Genomic DNA, 10,707 nt, shown 5'->3' with positions numbered 1-10,707 from the left:
TCCATTTTAATTCTGCATGGAGGAAATGAAAGGTTGGAGTAGTAAATATTGGCACTTCTCAGTTTATTTACAATAGAAAATAAGAATAAGTGGAGTAGTAAATTCTGAAACATTCAAGTTTTTACAATAAAGAATAGGAATAAATGGATGAGTAACAATTGATACATTTATTCTTGAACAATAAAAAAAACTAAAAATAGTAGGCAAAAAGGCAAAAATTGAAGAAGAAAAAAAAGATAAATAAGATTTTTGGGCAAAGAGAGGTGCCACATCACTCTTCTTTTGCCTAACTTTATATATATATAACTTCAAAAGTAGCCCAAAGTCTACTTGATTCATCTTTCACTATAATAATTACGCTAAATGCATCTATTTAACTTTTCCTTTTCCGCTGTAATATATATATATATACCTACTTAACTTTTTCTCTTCCACTATAGTTATTTATTATATAGATATATTATTTACCGTTAATAATTATAAATATTTCTATTATTTGTGGACAATATATTTTTTGTATCTACCTTATTTTAAAAAACCCAAGAATCTAAATATAACTATTGAGCTTTTCCTCTTCCACTATAGCTATTAGTTCTTATTAGATATTAAAAGAATCATTTTTGGATTTTAATGGCATAAAACCTTTATCATTCTTTTATAAGTGCTCATTTGTTACTTATTATGTTCTTTGAGCACAATATATAACAAAAATATTTTTATACTTTTCTCTAATGAAGGAGAACTACAGTCCTGTATCACCAAAAAATGATTTTGCTCAACAACTATGTTGTATCACCATTTTTTCAACAAAAGACACATTTGGAGAAGCAACTTTGAGTCTTAGTATTCAACCGAAGCAACTTTTAAGTCTTAAATTATAGGTAGTTCATCTACTACAAACAATTTTCATATCTCTAAATGGTGTGTATTTAATTAGCAAAATTTATACTATAAAATTTCCATATGATTTGATATCTGAGAAATTAAATAGGCGCACGAACCTATAACTTCAAGTTGAACCATCTCGGATAATAAAATGGACTGTAGTTTAAATGTCAAATACCTTATTGGAATCCTGTTTGACTTAAGCAAATTAACTGAAGTCCGAAATCTTCGAAGCCCTTTGCCATCCATCAAATGTACTTTTGCAACATCTACTTCAAATATTTTCACTGTATAAATTGAAATTAAAAAAGAAAATTAAGTATATTAAATTAAATCAACCTACCTCGTGCGAGATCCGACATTCGTCAAGTGAAATTTCATGTAAAAAAAAGTATTCTACTAAAAAATAAGAGCTTTCTAGTCCAAAGAAAATTCATTCACTTTCACCGTTTCTTTCATGATTTATACTTTCTCAAGGAGGGAGCATTTCTTTAACAGTTGACCTTTGGATTTCTTTTACATAAAAACTTTAGAATTCTAGCTCACTATAAAAATTGATGAGCCTTTGGGAAGAAAACGGTAGTCTGAGTTGGGTGCTTCATAAGTTCATAATGGAAGAAACAGTTGTTTCATTAATAAGGACTCTTAAAAATCTTAATATCAAATAAATGGAGAATTATGCACGATTTTCCACAATTATTAGTGTAGATTCTTGTGAACTTCTCATTAGCCACGAACAATTCAAGAAGTCTTTCAATTGTCCATTATTATTTTCATTAATTGTTGCAACATTAAAATTGACTTTAAAAGAAAAAAACTTGAGCACATTTAACATAATTAAGAGAGTTAAATGGATGTTTTTACAAAGAAGATAAATAAGAAAATAGGGAAAATGTCAAAAAAAAAAGAAAAAAAAAAAGATAAATGCTAATGAAGGACATAAAGAGGTCACACATAAGATTGTTTATGCCTAGATTTATATTATATATAGATTAGGCTTGATTAATTAAATTCATATTCAAGCTGAAAAGTTTATATTAGGTAAAACGTTTTTTAACAAAAGCGATTTCATATTTTAAATTCAAATTCGAAATCTTTAGGTAAAGATGAAGGAACACTTATCAGTTCACCGCAATCATGGCCGGTTACAACTGGTTGTTAAGCGCATAGTCGATAAACATTTTTTAATGTGATATGAACAGATTTGTCGCGGCTGGTGATGTTTTGTCGTTATTAGCACGTAGATTGACAAATTTGGATATCCAATAATCTAGGGGAGGAAGATAATTGCTATTTTTATTATTAATATTAGGCCAAGAAATTGAGAGGCATTGTGGATTCATTGAATAGAGTGTTAGATTGAAGCTTTTTAAGTGTTATTGCTTCAATTTCACTGCATTTTCTCTTGTCTTATAGTCCAGATTCATAAATGAATCGTTGGGATCTTTAATTAGCGATCTTTTTGTGTACAACTTCCGTACAACAACAACTGTACATAGTTCCTACAAGAATCACGAAAAGGATCAATATTACGTCAGTAGCAATTAATCCTAAGTTATGACCACATGGTTCTTTGTGGAGTATAAATTTACTTGAACAACAGCTTGTTACTTGACGAAAGCAAGAACTCCTCTTCAATATCCCTATGACCTGATTTATACAACACAAATATGTAACATGCGCATAATTCACTTGAAACTATGTTTTTTCTTTAGTAGTGTTACTGTAGTATATATTTCGATGGTAAATACAAGTTAAGACGACTTACCGGTTCTTCTCCCAAGAACAGATCTGCAACAACCACATCTAATGTAACATGCGCATAATTCACTTGAAACTATGTTTTTTCTTTAGTAGTGTTACTGTAGTATATATTTCGATGGTAAATACAAGTTAAGACGACTTACGGGTTATTCTCTCAGGGACAGATCTGCAACAACCACATCTAATTTGCAGGTCGTTAAGAATACCCACAAGATGGATGAATTCCTTGTTTACAGCCTATGTATCCTCTACTAATTAAGATGCAGAGCAATTTTCTCTTTGCAAACCCTAGCCGTCTGGTGGAAAAACTTACCATTCCAACACCCATAAAGATGTATTTACATGATATAAGTAGTGTTTAAAAGGAAGACAAGTTAAATTGACTAACAAGCTAATTAGCACTCTTATGGGTGGACCGGATCCAATAGCATTTTCCAACCCTTAACGAAGAGAAAAAAGAGTTGAGACATTGCAATATAAAAAGAAGTGGCTCTTGTTAAGATAACTAGGAAATGCAAGAATTTTATGTACATGAAAGCACAATGTTCATCTAACTTAACTTTTAAGCATTAGTAAGTTGCAGCTTTAGAGTGTCTCTAAGTATTTTCTGTAAGCAAAACTAGCATAAGTAAGAGCCTGTTTGGATAGGCTTATGCCTAAGCTGCAAATAACTTATAAACTAAAAAAAATAAGTTGGGATAGTTTAACTTATTTTTTTTGGCTTATAAGCTGTTTTTAGCTTATAAGCTGCTTTAGTTGCTAAGTCAAATGGGCTCAATTATTTTTTTGAGCTTATTTTAAGCACAAAATGACTTTAAGCTGGCCAACCAAACACTCAAAAAAGCTGAAAACAGCTTATAAGCAACTTATAAGCCAATCCAAACGGGCTCTAACATTTTATACTCCAAAAAATACCAGAGAGTCTAATGTACGTATTTTTTATCTTTCCCGTTTACATGTTTTCTTATCACTGCAATAACGCAATAACAATTACTCCAACTAGAGTCAAGTAGTACTATTGTACTATTTTTTTGGAGAATAAATGGCTAAAAAACAAGAAGGTTTTGTTGCAATGAGTGAGGGTGATTTGGAAATAAAAGAAAAGGCAAGGACTCAAGAAAATTGCAGTACCAATCATTCTCGTACTAGCTAGGTGGGTAGGGCTTTTTTACATGAAACAAGGGAGCATTTAAAACATGAGGGACAGTAAAGCCATAATCAACAATAGCATAATCATGCTTTACTATTATCATTATTATCACTCCAACGCCGTATTAGTCGTAGAATTAGCATATTTTAAACTATTTTTAAATTAAAATTAATCAAGTGGGGTTTGCAACTTTTTGACTAACTTTGCAGGCTTACAGCTGGGGATCAAATCCAGATCTCTGTTGCTTATATAATCAACGGCTGTGATCAATAAACGAGTGAAAAAGGTGAGATATTAAGCCAATAAATTTAACCAGCTTGAGGATGACTTCAAGTAGCTCCACGTCAGAATGGGCCCCACTCACAGCCTGGACGAATCTCACGTGATTCCAGTCTGAATTCCTTTGACTTTTAGTTTCGTTTTTATCTGCAGAAATATGGTACGGTTCCACTCGCTGTCTTCGAGCGTGTCCGCACGCTCTGTCCTTTAAGAACATTCTGAAGCCATACTACTATCAAATACCAATAAATGTCACTCATAGATCCAAGCGATACATTTTTATAAAAAGAAATATCCAAATTTAATAGATGAATTAACTACTAATACTTAGTGTAATATTATTTAACGAGTATTCGTTCAAGTAAAATCTAACATAAACTGAAGCAAAAAAATAATAAATATTTTAGCTCAGCTTCGTGCAAGCTTTTTCATGCAATATCATATGACAATAGGAGTACATTCTCTTAGCTATAAAAGCTGGAAAATAGTGTATATCTTTTTTAGGAGACTTTATTTTGGGAAGTCAGAACGAATAGTTTCCAAACTATTACACAAATATTGTCCAATAATTTTTCTTGCAAATGCAAATTTTCCAATAATTGCTATCTGAAAATCGTCTAGAACCTAATTATTCAAAATCTAGCCAAAATCAAACTCAAATGCTACTTTAGAGTATTTCCTCTTAAAAGTTCAAAGTTCTTAATATCATGTTTACCATTATCGTTACAAATTTAGAATTACACAACTTATAAATAGTCATTAATTTTGATGTTATTGGATATTAACAATACTATCATGGGAAAAATCGACAATTTTCACATGAAAAGTATAAGTTCAATAGGATCCATCAACTTCAGTTCAACCTCTATATATTTTTGAAAAATTCACTAAATATGCATATATAATCACTCGTTTATGATTTTCACAATATTTAAAAATCTTAAACAAGGGGAAAAAAAAAAACTAAAAAGAGCGGCTGTGTTGCACGCTCTAAGAGATTGATGAAATAGGAGACGCACGTTTGCAAATCTGAACCGAAAGGGGAATGAGGCCGCCCACGTGTCGAAAAATAAGTGGGGGGGATTTCGATAAAAGCGCGGCATTTTGATTGATTGCTTTGTTAGAAAAGAGGAGAAGCAGTTGGGCAGTTGATAGTAGTATTATAACTACAGCTGGACCTCACCGACTTGTTCTTTATTTCTCCTACATCACGAAACTACCTTCCCCTTTCACTCCTAAATCATTCTCTTTTGTCCTTTCATTATTTTAGTATTTCCCTTGTGTTTTTTTATATACTTTTTGCCTGCATATTGAGCTAGCGAAGTAACTATGAGCTTATTAAACTTCAAACTTAGCTTGGGCACGAAATGAACTCAAGAATTTTAATTTTTTTAGGTTTTGGTTCGAAATTGTAGCATATCTTGTCTAATTACTGTGTTTCAAATTTATTATGTATATTTCAGCTAGCACATATGCATGACGTGAGTTAAAGTCACTGGGTTCGAATAAACCATAACTTTGTTATCTACATTCGGCCCCGCTCTTGTGAACTATTGTTCAACTTATGATTTTTTACCCCCTTAGGGACTATTGAAATTGAATGGATTTCAATCCTGATTAGATTACACTTCTTTTGAGCCAAGAGTCTATTAAAAATAACCTCTCTATCCTATAAAGGTAGGGGAGATCTGCTTACATCCTACCCTCATATCTTATTTGTAGGATTACACTGAGTTTGTCGTGGTTATTGTAGTTGTTTCTCTGATATTGTTCATTAGACAATGACCCTTCTCTATCTCTTTTTGTAGTTTACTAATGAAGTCGACAGGTTAGTAGCTCAAGAAAGAAGACAAAAACATCAATGGTTTGCATGATTATTTGCTTATTTTTTTCTTCTTAATTGTTGAAATAGTATATTGATTTTCAATCTTAGTGGCAACTAGCAACTAGTGCTTACAATCATTTTTCTAGTGAAATGGACGCAATCATATATATATATATATATATATATATATATATATATATATATATATATACACACTAGATCATTATGATCAGTTGAATGACATGCTTTGGTGAAAATTTAGTAGTAACAACTATAAGAAAAAACTGAATAGATAACGTTTGAAGAATCAGTTAAGCAGTTTTAAAAAAATTATCTTTAAGGAGTTTACCTTAATAAGAGTTTATTGACAACACAAAGAAATTAAAAAGACAACTTCTATGAAAGAACCTTGATTAGAAATCAACTACATACAGTAGCATTTTTCTGGATCCACGCCAAACTCTGCAGTGGACTTTAACAATTAGTAGTTCTAAAGATTTGTACAATTTCGAAGTTTATCTGTGTTCAAAATTCAATTTTTGTTGACTCATGAAACGGTTTACATTATAAACAAATCTTGACAATGGCTGAACAGGACGTTGTGCCGTCACGTGACCCATACACTAATCAAAAGTTTAACCTTTTGGAATAGTACGTAATTTGAGTAGTAAATATCCAAGTCCGGAACTAAAATGCCCCAAAAAAATCATTTTGAATTAAAATATTCCAATAAAAAAAAATATTACAAAAGTATCTTTAGCGCAGTAATTTATTGAGCTAAAGCAGTTCACGGAGACGGAGCCGTTAACTGCTTTAGAGCAGTATTTTACTGCGTCATAGAAGCAGTTAAAAAAAAATCTATAACGCAGTAAAATACTGCGTTATAGAAACAGTACAAAAAAAAAAAAATTGGCCAACTTATTTTTTGCAACACTTAGTGTTTTTTTCCATACTTTGACCAATGATCAGTCGTGTGTCAAGACTCCGAAACGTCAATAATTTATATAGAATCTGATATTTTTTTCTGCATACAATAATGTAGGCTCAATACATCAAGGATACGTAAACGTTCGGATCTTGATTTTAGGAGTTGAAAAAGTGCCTGAAGTAAGTTTTGTTTGTAAACTTTAGGTTTAAGTGTTCTATATACATAGACGTCCATTTTTGTTTGAAGACTTGTTGTCATTAGCTTATGTGTGTTATTTTTTAAAACGTAACTTTATTTCGAATATACGCGATTTTTTGCGCTCGGACGTCCGATTTACGCGATTTTTTTTTTTGTGCAACATATTCGAAATAAAGTTACGCATTAAAAAATAACACACTTAAGGAACACTTAGTGTTTTTTTCCATAAAAAGATCGCAACATCTTATTTTAATAAATCTTTTCTTTGCAGCGCTTAGTGTTTTTTTCATATTTTGACCAACGATTAGTCGTGTGTCAAGACTCCGAAACGTCAATATTTTATATACAACCTGATATTTTTTTCTGCGTACTATAATGTAGGCTCAATACATCAAGGATACGTAAACGTTCGGATCGTCGTTTTAGGGGTTGAAAAGGTACCCGAAGTAAGTTTTGTTTAAGGTTTAAGTGTTTTATTTTTTAAGGTTTTGATTTAAGCGTGATGTTTTTTAATCAAGACATAACTTTATTTTGAATATAAATATAATTCTAAAAAATATAGGGAGAAAAACTAGTTGTAAAGTGATCAAACTTTAGATGGTCATAACTTTGTGCTCGGACGTCCGTTTTACGCGTTTTTTTTTAACTTGCGTATTTTTTCGAGATCTATGCGGGCCAAGCCGATTTTAAAAAAAAAAATACCTTTTATCCCATTCAATTTCAATTTTTCCCTAAATTGGCGTGAAATTTTCAGTTTTATTTACTTATAAGATGATGATATGCAATAGATTTCAACATAAAAATCCCGGGGTAATGTAGCTATGAATGTCAATTTCACTTCTGCGGTTTCAATTTTTGAAAATAAAGTTGACTAATTTTCTCAACATATAAAGTTGACTAAAATAACCTTACAGTCAAACACTAAGTTTTTTTCAAACAAAACTTACTTCGGGCACCTTTTCAACCCCTAAAATCACGATCCGAACGTTTATGTATCTTTGATGTATTGAGCCTACATTATTGTAGCAGAAAAAAATATCAGGTTCTATATAAAATATTGACGTTTCGGAGTCTTGACACACGACTAATCATTGGTCAAAGTATGAAAAAAACACTAAGTGTTGCAAAAAATAAGTTGGCCAATTTTTTTTTTTGTATTGTTTCTATAACACAGTATTTTATTGCGTTATAATAATTTTTTTTTAACTGTTTCTATAACACAGTAAAATACTACACTAAAGCAGTTAACTGCTCCGCCTCCGTGAACTGCTTTAGTGCAGTAAATTACTGCGCTAAAGATACTTTTGTAACATTTTTTTTTGTTGGAATATTTTGGTTCAAAATGATTTTTTTGGGCATTTTGGTTCCGGAGTGTAAATATCCTGCAGGACTTGGACCAAAGTATATGGGTGAATGGTTCTGTACGTGTTAAAAAAATGAGTAGCATCTCCAAAGGAAAGTATCGTGGCACATGTTAAGTAATAAGTACTAATAATTAATTCTTAATTTATACTAACTAGAAGAGCTCGATGAATTTTTGGAGATCCATCAATATTGGTAAAGTATTACTCCTATTAAGAAGAGTGTTCTTACCACGCGAAAAGATTAATCATTCAGCAGTATTTTTTACCATATGTAGTCCCTTATTAGATAGATTCCGTGCCAATAGTAATATATACAAGGGAAAAGGGTCTAATATACTCTTTTACTTTAGTTTATTGGCTAACTTTATCCTCCGTGAGTCAAAGTAGTCAAATATACCCCTCCCGTTACAAGATGGGGCCAAATATACCCCTACCATTAGCAAAGTTTTCAAAAAAACCCTCATTTCTAACATATTTCCACATAAACAAGTCTAGTCATTGAAATTGGGTGACATGGACGCTACATGACATTTAATTTATTTTATGTGGTGCTTACGTGACAATTTTTTTAAAAACAATCTGGAAAATTGATTTGTCTAAAAACAAGTCTATTAAAAATGACTTTTATTAAAAATCTGAATTTTTTTGACTTTATAAAACCCGCTTCTTAAAAACAATTAGGACACTTTTAAAAAAAAATACTTTACAGTTTCCAATTAAAAAAAAAAAACATTTTCCAAATTTTTTAACTAAAAAGTCCAATTTTCGAGAATATATTTTAAAAAAAAGGTTTTATTAAAATAAAAAAGTTTCAGATTTTTAATAAAAGTCATTTTTTTCTACATTTGTTTTAAAAAAAATCAATTTTCCAGATTATTTTTAAAAAAAATTGTCATGTGGGCAACACATAGAATAAGTTAAATGTCATGTGGCGTTCATGTCACCCAATTCCAATGACTAGACTTGCTTATGTGGGAATATGTTAGAAATAAGGGATATTTTTAAAACTTTGCTAACGGTCTGGGTATATTTAGCCCAACTTATAACGGAAGGGGTATATTTGACTACTTTGACTAACGAAATACAAAGTTAGCCAATAAACTAAAATAGAGAGGTATATTTGACCCTTTTCCGTATATACAAATATAAAGAGAAATAAAAGGACCCATAGTGTTCCCTTACTGCCGCTCAGTTTTGGCTGTATCCGGCCATTATTCAATTGCCTGGCCTAATTGACACTATTTGTTTGTTACTCTTTTTTTCCACCCCGTGGATCGATATTTTATATCCAAAATAGAACACTCCGGCAAAAGTACTTCCCTCTAGACTACAGTTGTTGTTGCCAGTTGGTACATACTACTTACTTTGTTTCCGCGTGAGACATGGGGAGAGTACAGATCTTTTGTCCTTTCTTTTCCTTTTCATAGTCAACATAATTGGTTACGGTGGTTGTACCATTCTTTTTCTACTTCTATAACAGTCGGAAATATATTTATTTTCCACTCTAAATATTACACCATTTAATTTCTTCGTGATGAAATTGGTAATATTGGAGACTATGAGTTGAAATAAAAGGAGAGTGGGACTTCTGCTTTCGTCTTGTCTCTATCGATTATGAGCTGTGATGAGAAATATTACCAGACCATAAAGTCTTTAATTAGGGTCAATTTTGAATTGGGGCTTTTACAGCTCCATAAGCTCTATATTGAACGACCACCACCATGTCAGTTAAAAAAATTAACGTTCACTTTTATGACTAGTCTCTCCCTTATCTATTTGTGACTAAAAACATATTGTTAACTGAATACAGTACTAGTACTATTGAGATGCTTACTACCAGTACTAGTATATTTTAGAAATGACGAAAATCTATGAGACAGTGTCAGCAATACTGGTTAGGAACTTGACTTGAAACTTCATATGAAGGAGGTGAAATTGCTCGTATACAAACTATTGTATGATAAAAAGGAATCGACAGTAATGCAAGAAGATCCAGCTCATTATTTTTTATAGTATCATTTTTGGATCACTGCATTCACTAAAGTTTCAGCACCTTATAGTACATTATCTTTTGGTATTAAGCCTGTTATTGGATATGGTTGCATTAGCTTTATTCACAAGACAATTATCTTTAAGGTTCGCTTCTTCCTATATAATCTCACATTAGTCGCTTAGTACAATGTACCCAATGATACTCTGGCAAAAAATCTTTACAATTTAGTCCTTTAATTCCATGTTCTATCAAATGTCGCCTAAATTTGATACAATCCTGCTGCTTGTAGATACGCAAATGGATTAAGCATACTTGTTCCTC

This window comes from Lycium barbarum, chromosome 2 (genome assembly GCF_019175385.1).
Source record: "Lycium barbarum isolate Lr01 chromosome 2, ASM1917538v2, whole genome shotgun sequence".
Lineage (NCBI taxonomy): Eukaryota > Viridiplantae > Streptophyta > Magnoliopsida > Solanales > Solanaceae > Lycium > Lycium barbarum.
Note: the sequence above shows the minus strand (reverse complement) of the source record.